A 23,415-nucleotide genomic window follows, 5' to 3' on the forward strand; every position below is an offset into this window, starting at 1 on the left:
AGGGGGTGTTTCATTGGTTTGAATTGAAAATCCATTTTGAATCCAGTCATGGCGCCGAGAATCAAATCTAGATACTAAAACTTTACCATCCCTACTAATGCATGTCTTATTAATCCAACAAATAATGCAACATGATGCCCTGATATTTTGCTGGACTACTTACAGTCTTAGAGCCCATTAGCTTTGGTCTACCATGAAGCCTCTGGGGTAAACAGATCATGTTCTGCCATGGGACAAGTGATAACAGCAGAGACTACCTATTCTGTGCTCTGCATTATGAGAGTGAATGATGGAGGTCACCAAATTAGAAATGCTGTTTTTGCCTTTAAGTTTTTATTAATTATAAACAGGGTAAGAAGTAAAGGGGTAGGCCTTTAGCCTCCTGGCAAATAACTACAAAATGACAGCCTGTCTTTCAAATCAGCAATGCTGATTTGCTTATACGATTATACCCACAGTTTTAACCAGTAAAGAAATGAGCTGTCCTTATTACAGGATCAAACCCAATCCTTGCATGTTTGGTGCATGTCTTACCCCACACTCTCTCCCCACATTTCTCTCTTCATCCGTCTTGTCCATTAAATGCAAAAAGCTCCAAAAATAATCTTAAGCCACAGAGAACAAAAATGACTGTAAACAGGTTTATGTCTGATGTAAAAACGAGTATGTATATATGGGTTCTTTGGGAATTCCTGGGTTTTGATCAAGCCTAAGACGAATTCTGGAGAAACTGCAGCTTTTTGCATCAAAACTGAGGGTTGCCAGATATACACTGGTCATTGTTTACCGCTTAAGTAGAAGCATTAGAAACCAGAATAGAGTTGGAGTTGAGAGACAGCATCTAAAAGCTGATTGTATGTAATCTATGCAACCAGCTGCTTATGGATATTAATGAGCAGCATCAATTCTAGCTCATACTGCCAATGCATTACGCTCTTTTCTCTTTCCAAACAGACAATTTCACGTTTGCAAACAAAAACCATCAGACCAAAATCTTGTCCCAAAACTACAGATTCAGCATTCATACACAGGTATCTATTTATAGGGGCTAGACTTCACAATCAGAATCTGAGCGATCAGGTTTACAGACCCTACTTGGCTGCACATAGTTGCAAGAAAATGAAATAAATTTCTTAATGACAGTCATGGAAGCACATCACTGTTCTTGTAGTGTACAGTAAATGTGTCTTCTGTTTGACCTTTCTATTATCAGAAGTTGACAGGGTGTGAAACTGGAGTTCAATTATCAGCTTTGTATGTTAATGTTTTCATCTGAATTTATATTTTCAAGTAGATGAATCCTTTTTTTAATGTAAAAAATCAAGGTCAGATAATTCCAGTTAGTTCCCAGCATGAGAAGAAGAGCAGCCTTTTACTGCTTGAACATCAGATAATTATAGTAATCTGTTCATTTCTATGTACTCTTGGGTTAGGGCAGCGAAGCAGCTTACTGAGGTCATTTGAAGAAAATTTTTACTTTGTCCCTGTGGTCCACGCTGTCTTTTAGACTCAAACTGAAGTGCCTTTTAATTTGTAAGACAAACTGTTGTTTTATTGCCCGCTTAAGGCAGTATAATATGAACTTCTCAAAGTCAACAAACCCAGTGAGAGAAGTGCCATGTCACCTGCCTACGGGTAATCATTAGTGCTTTGTCGACTATGTTTGGCTGTCATAACTGCAATTAATCCTCACTATAACAGAATTGGATAAGTATAATATTGTTGTGTTACAGGGGCATTCACAGTTAAGTACACTGCAGGAAACTACCTGGTGGCTGACTTTCAATCATCTTGGCTGGAAATGGTGGCATGGCTGACCAAACTGGTACCCCACTGAGCTCTCCACACGCTAAGCCAAGCATCTCGGTGGTGGTCTGAGCCTCTTTGTTGCTTTCATCAGAGGCAGATCCAAAAATAAATACTCTCACTCTGTTTAAAAGTATGAGGGAATTTAGAACTTTGAGAATGCCCTGAGAGTCTATCATAATAAATCCTAATTCCACTGATCTCCAGCAGACTGTGCTATATCCACCAAATGTTTTAGGAAATCTTCCAAGAAAGTAATCCATAATTGTTATGAAATTAATTCATCATCTATAAGCTGGATTGTGGTTACCGCTGAGCAAATCCATGACAACCTCTGCTGTAAACTGATGCTTTATGATTCCTGCACTGATGGAAAAGGTCATAGTTGTATATTAAAGCCTTAATATACAATCTGAGCTTGGCAGCTAAAGGTTAGCTCTGTAATACCCACTCAGTGAACTGATCACTTGTAGCTGTCAAGCTAGAAAACCTCACATCCCTATCCCAGTTTTGGTAGTACTTTATTTTAGTGGGCCCTAATAATCTTGTTACTCTAAAGTAATAAGTGTAATTACTTTCTCTAGAATAATGTGGCATTTACCTATTAATAAGTTGTCATTTTAACAGGTAATAACTAGTTTTTACCTAGCACTAATGTATTAATCATCAAGTAATTCCTTGTAACATAGTGGCAATTATTTAAGTTGGTATTCTACCCAAACCTAACCATCCAATCGTAATCCCAAATATTGTAATTTTGTGGCAATTCTCTGGTAATTATTTGGTAATTCCCTAAGTAACTTCTTATAACTAGCATCATTTTCTATATACAGTGCATTCAGACCCCCTTCACCTTCAATTTTATGTTGCACCCTGATGATACAGGAAAAAAAAAAAATTCCTTTCATTCTCATTAAACTACTCTCAGTATCCCATCATTAGAAAGAGAAAAAGATTTTTAGAATGTTTGTAAACTTATTAAACACAAAAAACGGAATTGCACGTAAGTATTCAGGCCCTTTCCAAAAACACTTGAAATTTAGCTCAGGTTCCTCATTTTTTCTCTTGATCATTGCTGAGATATTTCTACACATTGATTGGAGTCCACCTGTTTGATTTGGAAAGGCACACACCTCTATATAGAAGGCCTCACAGCGGACAATTCCTATCAGAGCAGAAACCAAGCCGTGAGGTCAAAGGAGCTTCCTGCAGAGCTCAGAGACAGGATTGTTGCAAGGCACAGATCTGGGGAAGGCTACAAAAAAATTTCTGCTGCACTGAAGGTTCCCAAGAGCACAATGGCTATCATAATTTTCAAATGAAAAAAGTGTGGCATGACTAGGACTCTTCCAAGAGCTGGTTGCCCGGCCAAAATGAGCACTCGGGGTGACCAAAAACCTGATGGTCACTCTGACTGAGCTCTGGAGATCCTGTGTGGAGATGGGACAAAGTTACCTGCCTGAATTGAGTTATACCAACTGTGAAGTTTGGAGAAGGAGGGATAACAGTATGGGCAAACCTAATGTTTCCGCATACCAAGACATTTTAGACATTGCTATGTCTTCGTGCCAACAGTTTGGAGAAAGCCCTTTTTTTCTTTCAACATGACTGTGCCCTAGTGCAAAAAGCAAGGACTATAAAGACATGGTTTGATGAGCTCGATGTGAACTTGACAGGAAGGCCCGCACAGAGCCTTGACCTCAACTGCATTGAGCACCTTTGGGATAAACTGGAAGAGAAATTTTGAGCCAGGCCTTCTGGTCCAAACATCAGTGCCTGACCTCATAAATGCCCTACAGAATGAGTGGGTACAAAGTTCCACAGAAACACTCCAAAATGCTGTGGACAGCCTTCCAAGAAGAGTGGAGGCTGCTATAGTTGGAAAAGGGGGGGCAGCTCCATATGAAAGTACATTTATTTAGTACACTTATTTGAATACAATGTCATGTGTAATAGATTGACGGCCGTATACTTTTGACCATATAGTGCATCTCATAAAGATGAAAAAGTTACATTTATATCTCTTGCAAAAAGACACTGAGCAGATAAGAGGTATTTACAAACCAGAAATGGTCCAGTATTGGGGTCTATCACTTACATTTTTAGGGGGAATTGTGACAGCTATCATTAGCGTTGAATTTTTGTAGTATAGTATTAGAACACAAAATTCTGGTTTTGTGACAATCCTGATTTCAATGAAAATTATCACTACTTCCTTTTATCCTGCCAGCCTTGGTGTTAACATTCGAATTAGTGAGGGAACAACTGAGTAGCATCCCTTTGATGTGGCTGTTTGTTTATTTGCAGCCTTTTTGTCCTCTTGTTTATTCCAGTGTTAATTAACCATCTATTCAACAACAAGAACCACTGAGAGTCTGAATTAAAATGGAAATGATTCAAGAGCTGTTAGCAGTATTTGCTTCAAAGTGGTGTAAAAATAGTTTGACATTAAAATAAAACACCAAGTATGAATATACAGCAGAGCCATTCACTGTGTTAGCATGTTCCAGAGTGGTTGTGGGTGGTTCTGGTTTACAGGGACAGATTTTTGTACAGGTTGGAGATGGAGTGGACTGTCCAAAGTATCTCTCTTCACATTTTTTCACATCATATATGTATGAGATTCAGATGGAGGACAGCTGGCAGAGGACAGCACACTACTGCTGTCTTTGGTGTGGGAGGAAGCACAGCAGAAGCAGACTGTTAGAGAGGAAGTGATTGCTGTATGAGCTCAGACCAGTCGCTGCTGTGAGACATTTTTACCGTGTCACAGGAAGATGATCATCTGTTAGAATTTCATGATTACAGTGTGGATGTTCACATCCCATTGGGGGGGTGGTGAGGATAATTATCCCCAAGAGCTCAGTTTAACCATTTAATAACCATCTCTTAGCATGTCTGTAGCTATATGAAGGAGAAAAGTGAGTGGATTCAAAGGCTAATTGATTTTTTAGGTCTTTTGAAATGTGTTTAAGGTGTACCATGTGCATAACACTTCATGCATTATACATTGCTCCGAGTCACCCCCTGTTGATGATGACTCCATTGTGGCATGTTAAATTTACACAGGTGGATGGTTTGCAAGAGACAGACGCAGGAATATCAGATGTGAAACATTGTGGTTTGCCTGTAGAGCAGCTTTTAAGTGCTTCTGTTTCACCTGCAGCTGAGGTGAGGTGAGGCTGATCACAGAATCCAGGGTGTCCTGGTTTTGGGTGAAATATATTTTGTTTATTTTTACTTTGGAGACTGAATTCCTGAGCAATTTAAGTGGAATAAGCAGGGTAGGTTAAACAGAGTCAACAAAGTCCAACTTCTCTTTCCCTGAAACTTTGAAGAGTGAATTACTTTGTTAAGATGCATTTTAGTGACAGTCCTTTCTGTTTTCTGTTTGACAACAAAGTATTATCAAATCAAATTTTACACCAGTCACATTTTAACATTTTGACAAACTTCTGTTTGACAGCACAATATTTTCTAATACAAACAGGTGAAATCAGATATTCAAGCCAAAGGACATCAAATCCAGCAGGTTCTGTGTAGGTGTGAATACTATAATTCTCACCTCAGGTGTTTTCCAAGTCAGTAGAGCTGAGGCAGTCTTAGAGCCTCAGGAGATCCACTGTTGTGTTTGCTCTTTGGTTACACAATTTCAGAGTCAAAGCCGCTGACTGCTGGAGGTTACAAAAGGATAAAGAACTGCTGCTTGTTGTTTAAGTGTTACACATGTTTGTTTCACCATATTTAGGCAGATCCATCACACACTTCTAGATTTGTTTGTATCCAAGAAGGAATATTTAGGCTCGCAAGCTTGAAATGTGGAAGAACCTCTGTCAATCTGGATGTCATGGTGATAGTTTTCAAGTGAAATAACTTTATGAAGAGGAGCTGGGGATTTTTATTGATGTGTATTGTCACCAGTGTATTCTCCATGATCAGGTACACTGTCAGTTTACATGAACTAGGATCATCTTCAAATTCAACATTTAAGTGAATATTTTATTCTGACATTACGTTAAGGGTGTCGGTTTTAATTACCACCTAATCAAATTGCCTTGTCATATTTTGCATACACTTTTGGCACTGTTTGAGGATGAACAGCAGTTAATAGAAGCTATTTTCAGCCATTAGCCTGCTTAAAGGTGATAGGTTCTTTGCAGATGATGTTACCCAGCAGTGGAGAACTGCAGATGAGGGGCAAGAAGTGATTTTTGCATAGAAAAATGCAACCAAAAAGCCATTTTATTAGCTGTCTATATGTCAAGTGTTCAATGTGCAAAAATTAATGCATTCTTAAGCACTTTTGTGCCCCAAAAGTAGAGGGGATAGCAGCAGGCAGGAATTAAAAAAGCCTCCATCTAAAGTTTGAACGAGCGGGGTCACACATCGCTCCTATGGTCCGTTTCCACAAAGCGGTCCATGTTAGTTCAGTAGAGTTTTGCCATGGTTTAACACATTAAACTCTATCTTCCCCATGTTTGACAGCTGATGTCTGTCCAGTCTCGCTAATTGTGATTGTAAATCTGTTTCTACAGAGATCCAGATCATTTGGCTCAGCTCAGCTGAGCTAGTTGTTTGTCTCCCAAACAGTTCTTCATTTGGTCACAGTTTGGCTTTTTTTAACATGAATTAAATAATGACAAAGGATGGAGGACAGTAAGCTGGCACTGAAATGGGAGTTAGCTACAGTGGCTCACATAAAAGAGCCATCACATAGAACAGGCTTGTTTGTGAACAATACATCATTTCTTGGTCTCTTAGACTGGCCGCACACTAGATAATTTTAAAATCTCAAACTATTTTATAAACCTGGGAAACCACAGACATAGGGACAAAGTCCTGCAGTTTTCCATTTATAATCCTCTGAGCCCACATTAGATGACTCCGCCAGACTGTGAGACCACTGAGACCACACACCTGTCGACCTGCCAGCGACCTTGCGTGATCATGTGACTTCAGGATAACAAACATGTATGTATATCTATATTGTCAGCTTGGGGTCACTTCACCACAGGCTGTGTTACAGCAAAAATTATGAAACAAGGAAAAGAATCAGGATGAAATCCTGGCTGGAATGAAGGTAAAGTTGTGTTCATGCTTGTGAGCGGTGAAAGTATGTATGATCCGGCTGGTGACGCTACCCTGTCTGCTCGCTCTCATTGGTTGTTGTGGGTTCTCTGTCGGTGGCACTATGACCTAGAATCGTAAAAATCAAACATGTTACATATTTATGATTCGGGGAGATTATAACACGATCTGGAACAGTAAAACAATTTTTATTATTCAGACAAAAAATCATTTTTTTTTAACAAGGCTCCACTCAAGATCTGCCCTCATGATAGTCGGGGGGCATATCTTGCCTCAAACAGGACGTAAAATTCTGTAGTGTGGGGCAAGTTTACCCTGGTTTGTTAGCTTAATGGTAATTCATCATTTCAACTGAAAGCATGGAAGTTTTACATGTAAAAGGGGCTAAGCCCGCCTCCTAGCTCAGTACAAGACTCCTCAAGACTCTTGTCTCCCTTCATCTGGCTAGATGATGCTAGAAGGCCTGCAGGACTGAGTAATTTTTGATAATGATCTCCTCCATACCAGGTAAATCAGTTAAACTGTGAGGAAAAAAAACACCCTTTTTTAAGTGTAGGGATAGTACTCGATGTCTAGAAATTCTGTCTTTCAGTTTAAACACATTATTACCCTGAGTTGGGCTTCTAGGACTTTAATTTATTATGACAACCCTAGTGTACATAAAGTCCAAGCTAGGGATGGCACAATCACCCGTTTTCACAATTAATTGCGGTATTAAAGTTTTCAATTAGTTACTCGTAACATTTTTTAAATACAGTCAATTTCCAGAAAAGATTATGCCGGGAACCATATTGGTACGTCAGCGCAATTCGAACGAAAACAAAGTTACACAACATCCGTGTGTCACCGCCTCCTGTTGCTTGCGTGCAGTTGCAGGCGGAGGTGTGTCACAGTCCCAAACAAACTACAGCATGGAAGAGGAAGAGCTGTTCCCTCCGAATAAATGGCTGAAGTCAGCTTTGAGGAATTTTTTGGATACAAAAAAATGACCAGGGTGTCATTGTGGAAGACGGCCAGCCTAAATTTAAAACACGCCACAAAAAAGTTGCTGTGAAATCAGCCAATACTTCCGCACCTGCAGGATAACCACCCGGCGTTGTACGCCAAAGTAAAGGTAAATAGTAACTGTGTTAAGTCATGTCAATAATAGGGATGGGGATCAAAACCCGGGTCCATAAGGACCTGGTTTTGTGTTTTTGAAATATCCGAAATCAATAACATTTTAGCTTATGCTTTCGAGTCTCACAGGCTCTGTGACGTAACATCATTTTAAGATAAGTCTGGTGTAAAAACTGCATCAGTTCTTTCAAGGGGAACATAAACTAGAAGTGTCATGCATCACATCAAACAAGAATGTACCTTAAACTGTCGGCTTGAGGAAAAAAGACGCTGCACGCATGCTATGATGTCCAGTGCTGGGAGTAACAGGCTCATATCCCTCACTTAAGCTGCTTCAGGACAGTTTTCTTCTTCAGCTGCTCAGAAAAATGCTGAAAAGTGCTCCAAAATTTTGAGCAAGTCCTGTTTGTTAACAATATTAAACCAGTGTAGAAATCTGCGGGGGAATCAGCAGAATTGAAGCTAATACGCAAACTTTACGAGCTGAAGACGGAAAATATGATGCATTCAGGTAACCTCAGTAAATTAGACAACTGCAGTCTATATGTTATGATGTGTTAAAATGCCAACTAAAAATGAGAAAATTTAGTTTTGATGAGAAACTTTAATAAATACAGTTGTGAATATGAAGAATGTGTTTATATTTGAGGGATATAAAATAGATGTGATCGACTGAATTATGGCTTTTTAACACTACTCAGCTAAGAACACTCGAGTGGTCAATCCAAATGGGATTATTATCATTTTTCTTGTAATTATTGGTTACTTACATTGTTGGTATATTATTTTTTTATGAGAGCATCTCAAGATGGAAATAAATTAAAATACAAGACCTATAAGGAGTGTTCATATGATTTTACTTATTCATGGTAGTATGAAATTAATTAATGCAAAAATAATCGTGATAATCGTAAAATCGCAATTTTTTCTCTGACAACAATCGCATCAAGAAAATCTGTAATCGTGACATCCCTAGTCCAAGCTTCAAAAAATGCTGTACCCAAACAGGTTAAAAGCTCTGTTGTAATTGCCTGATTGATGACTCTTTCAGTAAGATTTCCAAGCTTTTGTTTTTAACTTTTTTTTGTGTTGATTTAGACTTCCCCCATGGACAAGATCAGTCTGCCTCAAATATTAAAAACCTCCAAATGAAAGAACGACACAAGCTCATTTTAAAACTGCTAAGCAATGGTAATGTATCTCTTTGTGCCAGTCTAAGATTAAAAGCTGCTATGTGGCAACAGGGACCAGTTTAACTTTGTCTTAGTATCATTTATACACCTACTTAGCAAAAAGGCCATAGAGTTTTTGCTCAGCCTTATAATGATCTTGTTGAGGGAGAAGATGTTCTCAACATGTGCTGCTGACGATATGTCTTTATGATAATAGGCCCCAAGCAGGATGTTGTTGAGTGGCTGGGCCAATACAAAGTTTCTGACATAAGTCAGTTGATACTAAGTGGAATATCATGATTAAACATCCACATCTTGAATTTTTATGGGTTATAAAGTCAAACTGCATCCCTGTCTTTGAGGAAAAGAGCTATTTTGAGTCGTTTAAATCCTGAAAGTCTCTCCGTTGAATGGTTGACAAAGGCTGGCTCTCGCTTGCGTCTGTGCTATCTCCTGGTCTGTTCTATTCATTCATGTAGGTTACTTGCTATTCGGATATTTTTTACTTGTTCTGTCTGGATTGGAGTGCCCCTCTGTCCCTTCAACCAAAGCAGCTCTCACTTTAATTTAAGTGAGGAGCAGAGGGAGCTGCAGAACGTCCTCCAGCTACTTTGAAAAGCACAAGAACTACAGAAGATTACAGAAATGCTTCCAAGCACAGTAGTGGCTGTCCCTCAAGGCAACACAACAAATTAATTCTATCATTTAAAATGTACATAGAGATGCATATTTCATCACATCAATGTGTTGTTATGTTTAATAATTTTGATCTCAGATTTAACTATGGTTATGATTTTGCTATAATCAGGCAGCCCTACCATATGCATGAAATATGATAAATACTGTACATCTTCTGTTTATTGGCAAAACTAATACTCACTCTGAAACAGTGCCCTAAACTTTGCAAGCTATCATTATTTCAGCTCACTTTGCTGAGAAAATAGACAAGATGACAGGACTTAAAAATAACTATGAAGGGACGATTCTCTCACTGGTGGTCTTGCTTGCTTATGTAAGTCACATGGAGGCATCAGTGTGAATTGAGACCGTTTCATAACCAGTAAAAAACTCACAGTTCTAATACAAAGCATTAAGATATGACAGAAAGATGTCCAACGTTGACATTTAGTAGGTAAGTTGGACCGTTGAGTAATAAATGTTCTACCCTGTGATTTCTTAAATGAATGAAACATGAGTGAACACATCAGAGCACAAAGGAACCAAAGGTGGGATGCATACTTAAAATGCATGAGAATTATTTCACATCAGCAACTGTTCTATTTTCTATAAGGGTGTGAAAAAAATATTTTTTTGTATGACTGCAAATCATTACAGAAAATTTGATGGTCAACTGTAATTTATCACATCTTTTCTTCAAAGTTCCAAAATTAAATTATTTTGCATTTCAAAATACAAATTTTTAAGTCCATATTGACAATGTGAAGCAATTTTTACTGTTGTCTTTAATTTGGAATCAGTTGAGTGTGAAAAGATGTATTTTATAGGGGCGCAGGTGGCCGAGTGGCTAAGGCGTACGCTCCATGTACACGGACGGCCCGGGCTTGAGTCCAGCCCGAGGCCCCCCACCGCCCCCATCCACCGTCCCCCTCCATCAAACAAAGGCACAAAAATGCCCAAAATAAACCTTTAAAAAAAAAAAGATGTATTTTATGATGCACTTTGCACTTCTTAGGAGCTTCAGTTTAGCTGCCTTCTCTGTGCAAGTGACCTAGTTAAGGTTAGCAATGAAGTTCACTGCTCTTTGTGAAACTTTTACTTTGTATTTTTTGGGATGCACTGATGCATCGATTCAACCTCAGGATAAAGTGAGTCACCATCTCTTATTATCAATGGTGCAAAACATACACCAGCTCTTGTAGGGGGGATATAAGGTCAAAGCACATCAGCATGGTGCATCAAAATAAACCAGAATGCAGTACCTTCAACTGTCGGCTGGAAGAAAAAAGACTCCGGCTGCTCTGGAGGTAGCGTGCACCCATAGCACTGGTTTCAGCTGCTACAGGATGGTTTTCTTCATCATCTGCTCAGCTCAAGGCTGAGGATCACACCCAAACTCTGTAGCAAGTCCTGTTATCTGTGGCGTAAACAAAAGAATAAAATTTAATAAGTGAACTCAACAAGCTGACGGACAGTTATATTATGGTGATTCAAGGGCAGTTTAGTTAAAAAGATGATCAGGCAAATCTTAAAAAATGTCAAGAAGTGTTCAAACATCACATGAAAAAAATGTTTTTGTAAGAAACTTCAATAACTACAGTTGAGAGGACGAGCAATGTGCTTGTTATTTCAGCAATCAGAAAAACGCATTATGACCCTTTTTTTGTACCTTTTTATCTCAAACGCTACTAACTTCTACCACTTCTGTTGAAATGGATTTCCGTTTTGTCTTTCCAACAAACAATAGTAAAGGATCAATAGTGCTCTCATATGGACTTGGATGATAAAGAGGGTATCATTATCAATAAAAACAATGGCTATTCCCACATATTAGACATACTTGGATCTGTTTTTTAATTGTCAAACATGAGAGAAATTGTATGCATTTCTAGGGTCAAGCATGAAAGGAAGTAACAAAAAAGAAAGCATCAGTAACAGAAGTCGGCTAAAATGCCGACAGTTTGGGCCCTGATTTTTACAATCAGTACATCTGTAGTATTTAGTTTCAGGCTGAGGGTATTCTTCCTGCTTGTTTTCCTTTAAGGAGAAAAAAAAGTTACATTTAGTAGAAGGAAGTTATCATATCCATATCCATTTCCATTTCTATTGTTGATATCTGATACGCTGATATTTCCAAACTCATTTTAGCCAAGATATATATATATATATATATATATATACATGTATAGTGCTTAAAAAATTTATTAGACCACCTGTCTCAGAGACCATCCAGCATCATGAAGTGCTTTAATGCGGACTCTTTCATTTTCAGTGAGCTCTCAATGTTTTACCATTTTGAACAGGAATAAGGAATTTCAAACTGAGTTCACTTTTTTTTTTTTTTACCCAAATTTGAGTCGGCTCACTGGACTTCTCTGAGAAGTCAGAAATTAATCAAACATAACATTCAACCACTAAAACTCATTTTTCTGTTCAGGAATGCAAGTAAATAACTATAATTTGACATATTAATCAAGAAATAATAATGTGCTTTACTATTTTTTCAGTTTTTTTGCAAATCAGTAAATTTAAAAAATTCATGGATAACAATAATAATTAGATTTTAGCATTAAAAATATCTTTTTGATTGAAGAGCTTCTACATATTGGTGTATTAACCATTGCAGAAACATAAAAAATGATTCTGGTATTACCAATTGAGTTAAGCAAGGAGAGAGAGGAGCAGGGAAGTAGACAGTCTGGTAGTTGTTTTATATTTGGGGTTCATTCAAAATGTTCAAAGGTCAGAATGTGCTTTATTACATACTGCTGATATATACCAACCAAAACTATCAGCAGGAATTTTCATATCTGCTGAAACCGATGTTTGACTTTGCCATTACCGATATCCCGCTGATGATATTTTGTATCCCTGATCAAAAGTAAATAAAACTATCTAAAAGTGATGGAAAAATGTTTGATGCTAGAAGATTAAGTTTGACTTGTTCATTGTTTCTGAGTGTGTTTTTAAAGTAAAATGAAATATTCAGAGGTGCAGTGGTGTCCTGATTTTCCAATAGTGTGAGAGCAGGATGACAGGAAAGTGAGTAGTATCCAGCTGCTGCTCTGCTATGGTAGCTTAACTACAGTGCACCTATAAGGACAAAATAGGATGTGAATAATCTGATTGTAAAGCATTTATTTTCAGAATTTAATTGCATCATGATTGAGGCATTAATGCAAAAAAAAAACTTAGGTTTAAATGTTTTCTTTCTCATACATGAAGGGGTGTTAACCAGAAGAAAAAAATTTCAGATTTTCCTCATAGCACGTCTGTTCTGAAAATAGGCTGTCATTCAGATATCTATATTTAACTTTTACACACTAAATAGCATTGAAATAATGAATCAAGATGAAAGTGCTTATTTTGAAAAAAAAGTAGTCCCTTCTTTGTTGTGATGTTAAATGTCAAGAGAGATTTAAAAGAAGGGCACTCTGACTGCGGTAAATCAGTGAAGAGGGCTTTTTTCCCATGTTTGGCCTTCAACCAGCTCTGATCTCTTCTTTATCTCTTTCTAAAGCTGTTCATGGTATATTCTTTCACAACTGATGAGAGTGAGAGGATTTAGAAATGGCCATGAAGGCTTGCAGAAAATATGACTACACATCTGGCTTGTTCACAGTATATTAGGCTGAGTATAATTTCTGGCTCCTTCTGGCTCAGTGTGCTTCTTTTACAGCCAGTGGTGAATAACACCAGCACTGACAGTTTCTTTCTATTCACTGTGTATTTGAGAAAATACTGTTGACTCACTGGTGTATGTAGTAGTAGCATGAGGAACCTGTCTTTGTGTACACAGAAGCACAGCTCTAACAGATGTATAATGACCAGGATGCTGCTGGAAAGTCAACTGTTAGTTGGGGATCTTCCACCCCCTGCAGATGTTGTCATGGAAACACTCTGGCTCCTTTGGGCTTCTCTCTCTCTCTCGCACACACACACAGACACACACACACACACACACAATGCAGCATCAGGATGTTAATGCTATACTCAACAGTGGAACACCACAGTTCAGGTCTCCATGTGACTCCCACGCTTACATAATGCTGTAGTAGAAGGGGGAACCACTTAAAGTATGTTCACTATGGAAACTATACAGGAGCTATAGCGACTATAGATGATGCTTTAGTCTTTTCTACCTATAGCTGGGCTGGAGAAGCTGCTTCAAAATAAATGTAATTGTATATTAAAAGATGTCTATGTTTTAGATTTATTAAAACACCTGCTGTAAATGAGGAAAACAGGTTGGTCCTGTTTGTGCTATACCAACATACTTCTACAAACATGACACTTGTGAATACTGTGCTTCAGCAGAACCACAGAGAGGCATCCAGTTAAAACTAAGCCAGCACGTCATGTAACATCTCTACTGCTGATCTTATACGTCAGAGCTCAGTGAACTGAGAAATGAAAAAGCCTTCAGGCATTTTATATTTCACAAAACTAGTAATTTAGAACAAACTGAGCAATGGAAAAGAAATCCAGCAGCTGATATAGCACATATTACTGTAATTACAAGGGGTGTACCAGCCCTGGACATTGACTGATGGCCAGAGGAGCCGACTGGACTCCTTTGTGACGACTTCTCTTTGGCACATTTTTGGGTATTGTTGGCAAGGCCATGTTTTGAATGCTGACGTACTCAGAGAGGTAGGGATGGGAAGGGTCACCTGCTGCATACAGGGGTGGCATCTGCGTTCTAAGGGCACCTGGCGTGCTTTCCTAGGCCTGATCCAGCTCAATGTATACTGGGTACCCAGCACCAGGCAGGCTGGACCAGACGTCTGGGGTGGCCATGTGCTTCGTGGAGGGGTCAGCTGGGAAGATACCTGGAGAGATGGGGCATGGGCCTGGATGATGGCCATCAGGAGGTAAGAGCAGTACAGGGTCAAGGTTGGCATAGTAAAGTGCTGGACCATACCTGATAGGGATATACGATATTGGATTTTTGCCAATATTTGACATGTTGATAATTACAAATGAATTTCAGCTGATACCAGTGTAAATACTGATATTTAAATGTAGTTTAGCTCTATATTTTTTTTCCTTAAAACACACTTTAAAGAGGGGGTATCATGCCTTTTTTCAAAGCTTTACACCATCTCCCTGATACCCACATAGTAGCTTCACATGGTTTACAGCTGAAAAACCCCTCATGTTTCTCACACTGGTGTCCTGAAAAACCCTTACTTTAATCTCCGTCTGAAACGCTTCGTTTTCACTGCTGCCTCTTTACCCCCCCCCCCCCGATTGGCCGATTTTCCACAGGCTGGCCAGGGGCAGGATTCAATGTTTTGTGCCTGCCCCCTCCAATGTGGCTATGTTTACATACTTATTCTTTGAATGAACCAGTCGGACTGAGTAAAATGTGGCGAATTTTGATATACGTCTGTACGTGTTAGACGTGTTAGTTTACAGGCTAATTCCAAGATTTCTGCCACATACGTTTATCTTGTGGTTTCAAAAATTGCATACATGAAGTATGGACACCCAACACTGTGACTTTATATTTATGTTTTAAAAATCTGGGCAGTATAATACCCCCTCTTTAAAGTGTAAAGAATGATGATGATGTAGGTCGACCCTAAAACTACACTAACTTATTTAAACATATGGCCTATATTTACAGCTGATACAGGCAGATTTTTAAGGCTAAAACACATTTGTAAATACTGCCAGAAACTACCATATCTGTTGATACTGATATCTGCTGACAATATTGTACATACCTTACACATGACTGACCTGACAAAGGGTGTAATGGTTCATAGAGGTCATGGTTCAGTTTGAGTTAAGTTCATTGTTTAAAAAAGAAACATAAAATTCCAGATTTATAATCTGAGGTTTTTCTCATGTATTTCTTTAAACTGGCAATAGTGCATCTTGTAGTTTGTTCCACATCATTACCATCACCACCAGTGTTATTTAGAACTACCTGTGATAGTTGGCACAGCCTATGGTGCATTAAACATGAGACAACAAAGAGGAAAACGAGCAAAAAAGATGCAAAAAAAATTGAAATGCTAGAATATATATGTTAAAAATTTTAAAATAAAAAAACGTGCCTTCAGGAGCAAAGCATCATATTTATAATTAATCAAGTGTGCTGTGTCACATCGTCACACAGTTGAACGTAAATAGCCAGTTTAATGGTTTCTTGTGCAAAATCACCACTCATGTATGTGGGTAAAGGACCCCAGACTCACCTATATAAATAAAGGATGGGATGTCACAGAGTCTGAGCAGAGTTCTTATAAACATACTAGCTGGTGTTCTCTACATCTTCAAGTCTAGGCAAAGTCTTTAAAAATGTATCAACATCTGGAAGGTCTTCAACTCTCTGCTTTCACAACCAGAGGCTTTTTGAAAACCGAACACAGAAGTTAAGGAGAGGGAAAAGTAGCTCTGAATTTTCTTATTTGTGTATTTCATTGTGCTGGCTTCTCCCTTGTCTTCGTTGTTTTGTTTTTTCATAGCAGTGAGCAAACACTAAAGAGTGTTACTGCCCCCTATACTTGTAGGTAAATGCTGTCATGAAATTGCCTTTATCCTCCGTTCAGACGTATTCATCATGTGACTGCGAGCACCAAACCGTGACAGTTCAGGATGAATACAAATATGGTTACACCCCTAGGAAATACTGCAGTTGAATTTGTCAAGTTTTCATACAAACTCCTGCACACTGTGTAGCTGCACAAAAATATCAACAACGCTTGCAGTATTTCTTAGCTGAAAGGAAAAAATGATCCAATATCGGCTGCCAAGTAGGGCTGCTCAATTATGGCAAGAACGATTATCATGATTATTTACCTGAAACTGAAATCACGATTATCAGTCATGATTGTATAACATCTTCATCTACATTTAACATTTGGAACACTATAAAAAAACATGCTTTATTTAGAAATAAGTAAATGAAAAAAAAACATAATTAATGATCACTTTGAAGAAACATTGATGAATTAACCATGTTTTTTAAGTACTTAGGATGTTCTGTTTCTGCAAAAACAAAAAAGACGCTGAAACATCTGTGTATGCACATGACAAATCCATGAACAAAACAAGCTCATAGCATGTGGCTCAATAATCATTTAATCATGATTATCTTCTTTTCATGACTGTTGGAAGCCAAAATTGTAACTGAATTTGGAAATGGATTAATCTGCCAGCACTGCTTCCTAGGACTTTTATTTTTGCTGCTATGATGTCAAACTATTGCTGTTCCTCAGTGAACAATTTCACACTCAATTTAACAAGTTAGAATTCCATTTAGCCAACTAGTCTAAAGTCAAGAAAATACATTCTGTAAACTAATTTCAATACACACTGTGCTGGTAAACCAACTTCATACCATAACAATGCAAAGTTGGTTTTACAGAAGGTAGCTGTGGACATTCACCTGTGGTCCTCTTCACAGGTGAATGTCCACATTCCTGTGCTGACTACTGTCACTCAGTGCTTCAGTCATATGTGAGTTTAACCATATTATTGAGGGAGTAAGGAGCATTTACTCCATTACAGTTTAGATGGAGATTTTGACCAAGATTGTGTGCCTGAGATGATTAACAAAAATGCTGAGACTCACTTCAACCAACTCACAATTTTGGTAGCAACTACAAAGGAATCCAAATTTATAGAGATATTCCAGTATTTCTGAAGTTGAGTCGTATGAGGTACGTAGCAGTAGTGGCATTAGCCTCCAGTGATTTCAGTGAGCTTTTGAGAAGGACTAGCTGGTTGTACAAGCGTAACAGATGGGTAGAGTTTTTCCGCAGAATTTATGGTTTTGGGGGCGCGCAGATGGTCGAGTGGTTTAAGGTGCTACCCATGTACGCGGATGGCCTGGGTTTGAATCTAGCTTGTGGCCCTTTACCGCATGTCTCTCCCCACTTCCCTGTTTCAAGGTCTATCCACTGTCCTTCCTCTATCTAATAAAGGCATGAAAAGGTCCAAAAATAAATCTGAAAAAAGAAAAAAAGAATTTATGTTTGTGATAAGACCAGGCTACAAAACAATGTTGGCTCAAACAAACGCACTAGCAAAAATGTTTGAAGTGTTTTATTTTATAGCCAGAAAGCTTCTGTGTTTTTTCACTATTCTGCATGTAACAGTAGCCAAAGCCTGCGTTGTGAAATAATGATAAAAAAAATTTTGATAGTGCATAGGGTTGAGTCAACATTGTTTTACAGCCCATTTTACAAAAACTTGCTAAATTCCACAGAGAAACTGTACCCATCATTACGCTGTATAGCCTATATTCCTGGCCAGTACAACCAGCAGGTCCTTCTTAAAGGAGCAATGCTCACTGATATCACAGGAGGCTAATGCCACTTCTACTGCATGGTACCTCTCATGGCCCAACTTCAAAAGTGCTGAAATATCCCTTTAAACCACTTAGCTCGCTAATCATGTGCATCCCTAATTGAAACAAGTATTGGTATCATTTGATTTTTACTGGCTACATATCAAAGTTTAATATTCTGATATTGTGACAACTATAAGCTGGAAAATGTTTCATGAAAACCTTACTGGCATATCGCTGATGTTGGGCAAAAACCTTATGTCTTGGAAATAACCAATTTTCAGGCAAAGAAAAAGGTTAAAAAATTGTATTTTTTAAAATAATGTAACACTAAATGAATGATTGACTGATTTATGAAAAGAATATAAATCATGAAAAATGGAGATACAAGGCTTTGGCCCGACGCCAGCAAGATGTAAATGATTAAAAACTTTTGCCTTTCACTGACCTTTCATTCCTTGATTTCTTTATATCATCCAAATATGAGATTTGAATTTAACATTTATGAAAAGCCAGATTGCTACTCAAGATAACTAGCATGAGTTAGGATTCAAATGCCATAGACTGAGGCAATGGTCTTTATTTCCATGTGGATTTGATCAAACCTGTGCTCTGACTTTTTAAGTAGATGTAATCTTAAAGGCTTAAAAAAATGACAGAAATCCTTGTAGTGATTTTACATTGAGGGGGCTTCTTTCTCATTGTAAAAACCTTTTTCTGGTGCCATTGCTAGAGTCCCTTTCTAAAATAGATTCACTGCAGCAATCAAGGACACAGCTCCCTTTTTAGAAAGCAATATCCATGGAAACATTTGTGGGTGTTGAAAAGACTTCTTCTTATGTCATCAGAGAGAAGAGTCATAGTATGAAGTAAGATCAATTGTAAAGAAAAAGAAGCGTCAAAGAGTATTAAAAGAAGGATGTGAACAAAGCTTTGCCCACACATAAAAATGTTATCTAAAATATTATGTCATCACGAATGGGGGCCCTTCAGCTGTATTGATGTTCATATTATTGTTTTGGAAATCACATTACAGTACAGAGTGCTCTCCCGAGTGCTATTGTATTGATTGTATTGATCTGGTGATTTATATACTGCTGCCTCTGGTCTTTGAGTTACTGTACGAATATTTTTCTTCACACCATGTTTAAATTCATGACCTCCCTCTCCTCAGCCTATGATAATCCTGCTGATGTCTTCAGCACTGCAGATTTCCCAGGATATCCCCTGCTCTCTGGGAGGGTGATGAGGTTTAAAGTGTGTGTGTATGTGTGTGTGTGGGGGGGGGGCTATCAGCAGCACACCGGAGTATTTGGAACTGTCCGTGTGTTCGATTTAAAGCTGACGTCACCCGAGAATGAGGAGCCCTGCACCGCAGTCGGCCCTGAGAAGAATGCACAATATTTAAATCTAGCCTACCTGGTTCTCTCACTCCACCCTGTGGGCGCACCATGTCAGCACAATCACACATAGAAGGAGAAGAGATGAAATGGGATGTTCATGTTGAGAGTGAGGGGATGGCTTTCAGACATGAGTTCTTAAATTTATAACTATAAATAGGTAGTTTTCTGTCACTGAAATTAATAGTTCTTTCAAAAATTACTATTTATTAACACTGTTTAGAAACTTTTATTACATTTTTCAAATTTACTTAAGACATATAAAATACTGAGTAGCAAAGAACCAGTAAAAAATTTAAATTCTCCAGGTAATCTGTAGTTTCATTTAACTTTACATTTGGGACTGCCATCATTTATCATTCTGCACTTTGTGCAGGCATTTACTTATTATTGAATTTTTTTACATTTAATGGAGGGTCATAAGTTCAATTAGTGCAAAATAAATTTCCCAATAAAATGAACACTGCACTGATTTAGCTCAGTTGGTAGATTAGGCACTCACATGCATAGCCTTTGGTCCTTGATGCCTGGTTGCAGGTTCTAGTCATGATCCTGGTGCTGTCTAGTGCATGTCTGACCCCTTTCTTCTCTCCTTTTTCCTTTAACAAAGGCAGAGAAAAGAGCACACTCAAACAATTTCACCTCTAAAGGTTCACTACCAAAAAACTTACAAAAACTGAAGAGTCACTCAGATATGTCCTTTAAGGTTGTAATGGCAGTGTACAGGCTATGATGAATGCCACAGTGCCAAGCCCAGTTATAAAATAAGCCTAAAGGGCATCTCTGAGTGCCAACTGTTTGGTTTCAGTGTTCATTATGGCAACTAATTCAAAATTATTCTTAAGATCAAAATGTTCTCTAGTTTTAGTCACATTTTAGTCATTTTTAATATTTATGGTTTAAGTCAACAAAAACTCAAACCCTTATTTTTTGTTAATAAAAGTCCACTTCAGTCTTTACTTTAATCTTAAGTCAGTAAACTTGTAATATTAAATGTAAAACACTCACGAACTATCGATACTTTGATTGATTTGAAATACACTGATGAAAATACTGACATGCCACATATGCACAGTGCAGTAATACCATGGCTTTTGATGATCAGGAAGTCCAGTATTCACATTTTACTCTTATTTTACTCACCTTTATGAAAAACTAAACTTATTTTTGTCACTTAGACTAGCTAGATCTGGCTGATCTTCCTCATTGGAAAAAAAAAGTATTCAACTAACATTTTTGGACATAGCTTTAGTCAATGAAATGAACACTGTTTGGATTTTGCTCACATTTTTTCCCCTGTGATTGACTTGTGAATAGACTAGGGCAGTGGTTCTCAACTGGTCTGGCCTCAGGACCCACCAGTCTGTCTTAAGACAGATCATGACCCAAAAAAAACAGATCAACAATGCATGCAAGCTAATTAGATATGTTGCAGTTTGGAGCACAATTGGACCAAAACACCTGATATAAAAAAGAAAGGGACAAAACTGACAAAATTATACCTCTTTCCCTATCATAATGTGTCAATTGTTGGCAATTTTCCAGAGAACTTATGAAATTACTTCATTATCATAGGAAAGGTGGCTACTTACTGCAAGCAGAGGAGATAAATTAGTTATTTCCTTGTCACAAAACCCTTCAAAAATCCAAACACACAATCCAGCATCTATCAAAGCATCTGTAGAAATTTGCTGTAGTTAAATTGATACTGTTGCACTAAAATAAGTCCAAATCAAAGTCATTCATCTGACAAAGGCAGACACCATCTAACAAGGAATAACTTTGTGTGACTCAGTGTGACAGTGATTCACACTCAGCTCAATGATCCAGTACAGGACATTTTGTAACCATTATGTGCCTTCCATTGATTTTGAAACATTTCAGCACCTTGGATAGCTCTTTCAGCAACTCATCCAACAGGGGGCGCAGTGATCACACTGGAACATGTGGTGGTTGAGGAGGAAGGTGTTTCATGTGAAGCCAGTTGAAGCTTTAACTGCCTTGAGATCAATGTGTGTAGATGTGCTTGATATTACTACAGACAATATAATTTCATTCTACCTATGGGCATCACCATTACACCAGTGGGCCCCGTTCAGTCTCTTCAAGACTTTTCCTCTTTGTGATTCCAGCTGCGCGATACGTAGAAACTTTACGGTAAATCACGTTGTGTGTGTGTGTGTGTGGGTGTGTGTGTGTGTGTTTGAGAGAGAGAGAGAGAGAGAGAGAGAGAGAGAGAGAGGCTTTAAATTAGCCTATAGTATAAGTCATGAACGATGCTGTATGTGTTTAACCTTTGGACAACATGCCTCTGTGTGGACGTAAGCTTTAAACATGCAAGACGTAAACTTGCGTGACAACACGTCTATAGGACCCGAGAACATTTCACCCGAACAGCCCGCCGTTACCCGGCACCACTGACCCCTCCTCCTCCTTCCCGTGGCTGTACCGCGGCTCGCGACCAGCTGCACCGTGGCTGTGAGTGTGTGACGGCGGACCGACGAGCTGTGGTCTGTGCTGTCCGCCTGCTGTGAGTGAGGTTTTTGGACTGATGTCTCTGCCTGTCAGGAATCTGAAGTGTCTCTCGCCGGTCATGTGCCAGTGTAAGGTCATCTGCAGCAACCGGACCCTCTCTCTCATGTTCGGCTGCAAGGTAAGCCCGGGGGATGCACGCGGAGGGAGGAAAAAAACATCTGCAGTGTGGATGCTTGAGATCTAAATGGACTGATTGCTTGTACAAATGTGCACCAAATTTGCAACATAGAGGCCTTTTTGTACAGAATCGCGCGGTTTTCTGTGTGGCAGCTCACTTGGACCGCGCTTTTCTCTGAACACAGCTACTACAGTAATTAGCCCACAGAGATAACACTCGCTTACAGCTTCCTCTCTCCTCCACATGCTTTCAGGTACCAGCTTATTCACAGCATTTTAACTCAACATCCCCGCGTGCTTGGTCGCTTCTAACAAGCTCACATACGGCCGATTTCCTTTTACACGGATCAGGCGACATCCTTCATGGCAAGCTGGGTTGTTGTGTATGGTGAAAGCTGAGATTTAATGAATGAAACATCAATCACCACAATAGACCTATCTTCCTTGTGTGGAGCTCAGGTCATAGCAGGGCTAACCATGTCTTCACCGTGATGACTGGGTCATATTTAGCTTCGCATGCCAGCAAAGCAAACTGCCTGGCACACTTCTGACCTTGGGAAAAGCACTTTCTAGCTCAGGGCCACTTAAAATATCAGTCATCAGAGAAACTGAAAGCTGCAGGAGAAGCTGAACCCCAGCTTGAAACTAGGTAGCATGGACAGTGCTCCTGCTGCTAGAGTACTAATGAATCAGAACCAGTGGTTGTGCTCAGCTGCTTATTATCAGCAACAAACAGGCTATGTTTAGCTTAGTGTCTGCAGTACTGCTCTGTGTTAACACTGAGCGGGTCTTCTCTGTACAAAGAGCAGCTTGTTCAGTCGTTCATTCACTCGTTGTCCATCACTGCCCCTCCCTCACAGTTTCAGGTGTTTCCAGTATGGCAGTGTGAGCCAGCTCAGTGTTTCCCTCCACATGGTGTTCTAATCTGTTAGCTTTTTAAAGCCAAATCCTACAATACTTGTCCATTCCAGCCAGGCATTGTGGCAATGCTTGCCAAAGTTGAGTGTACATGTGTGCAAAGCTCCAGATAAAATGTTTGTGAATTCAGCTCTCACATTTTTGGTTTATGTTCTGTTTTGTTGTTGCAATCTGATACATTATCTGCTCTTCTTTAGTAGGCTTGTGACAGCACATCAATACTGATCGAATGGATTCAGCCATCACCTATTCAATATCATTGATGCAAGGAGGGGAA

General features: G+C 38.9%; 1 protein-coding gene and 1 long non-coding RNA gene across 6 annotated transcripts in view; one reads left to right on the top strand and one right to left on the bottom strand.

Annotated features, from left to right (window-relative positions):
• Positions 1-23,415, top strand: part of LOC121519025 (disks large homolog 4) — a 118,390-nt gene that overhangs the window by 23,622 nt on the left and 71,353 nt on the right. The window lies entirely within an intron of this gene.
• LOC121519026 overlaps positions 1-23,415 on the bottom strand; it is an 87,889-nt gene that overhangs the window by 2,284 nt on the left and 62,190 nt on the right. The window contains exons 2-3 of the long non-coding RNA XR_005992684.1: positions 20,071-20,167; positions 11,126-11,280 (exon numbers count right to left, since the gene is read on the bottom strand). This is a non-coding gene — a long non-coding RNA (uncharacterized LOC121519026). The remainder of the gene's footprint in view (positions 1-11,125; positions 11,281-20,070; positions 20,168-23,415) is intronic.

The sequence above is a fragment of the Cheilinus undulatus genome, linkage group 12, assembly GCF_018320785.1.
Source record: "Cheilinus undulatus linkage group 12, ASM1832078v1, whole genome shotgun sequence".
NCBI lineage: Eukaryota > Metazoa > Chordata > Actinopteri > Labriformes > Labridae > Cheilinus > Cheilinus undulatus.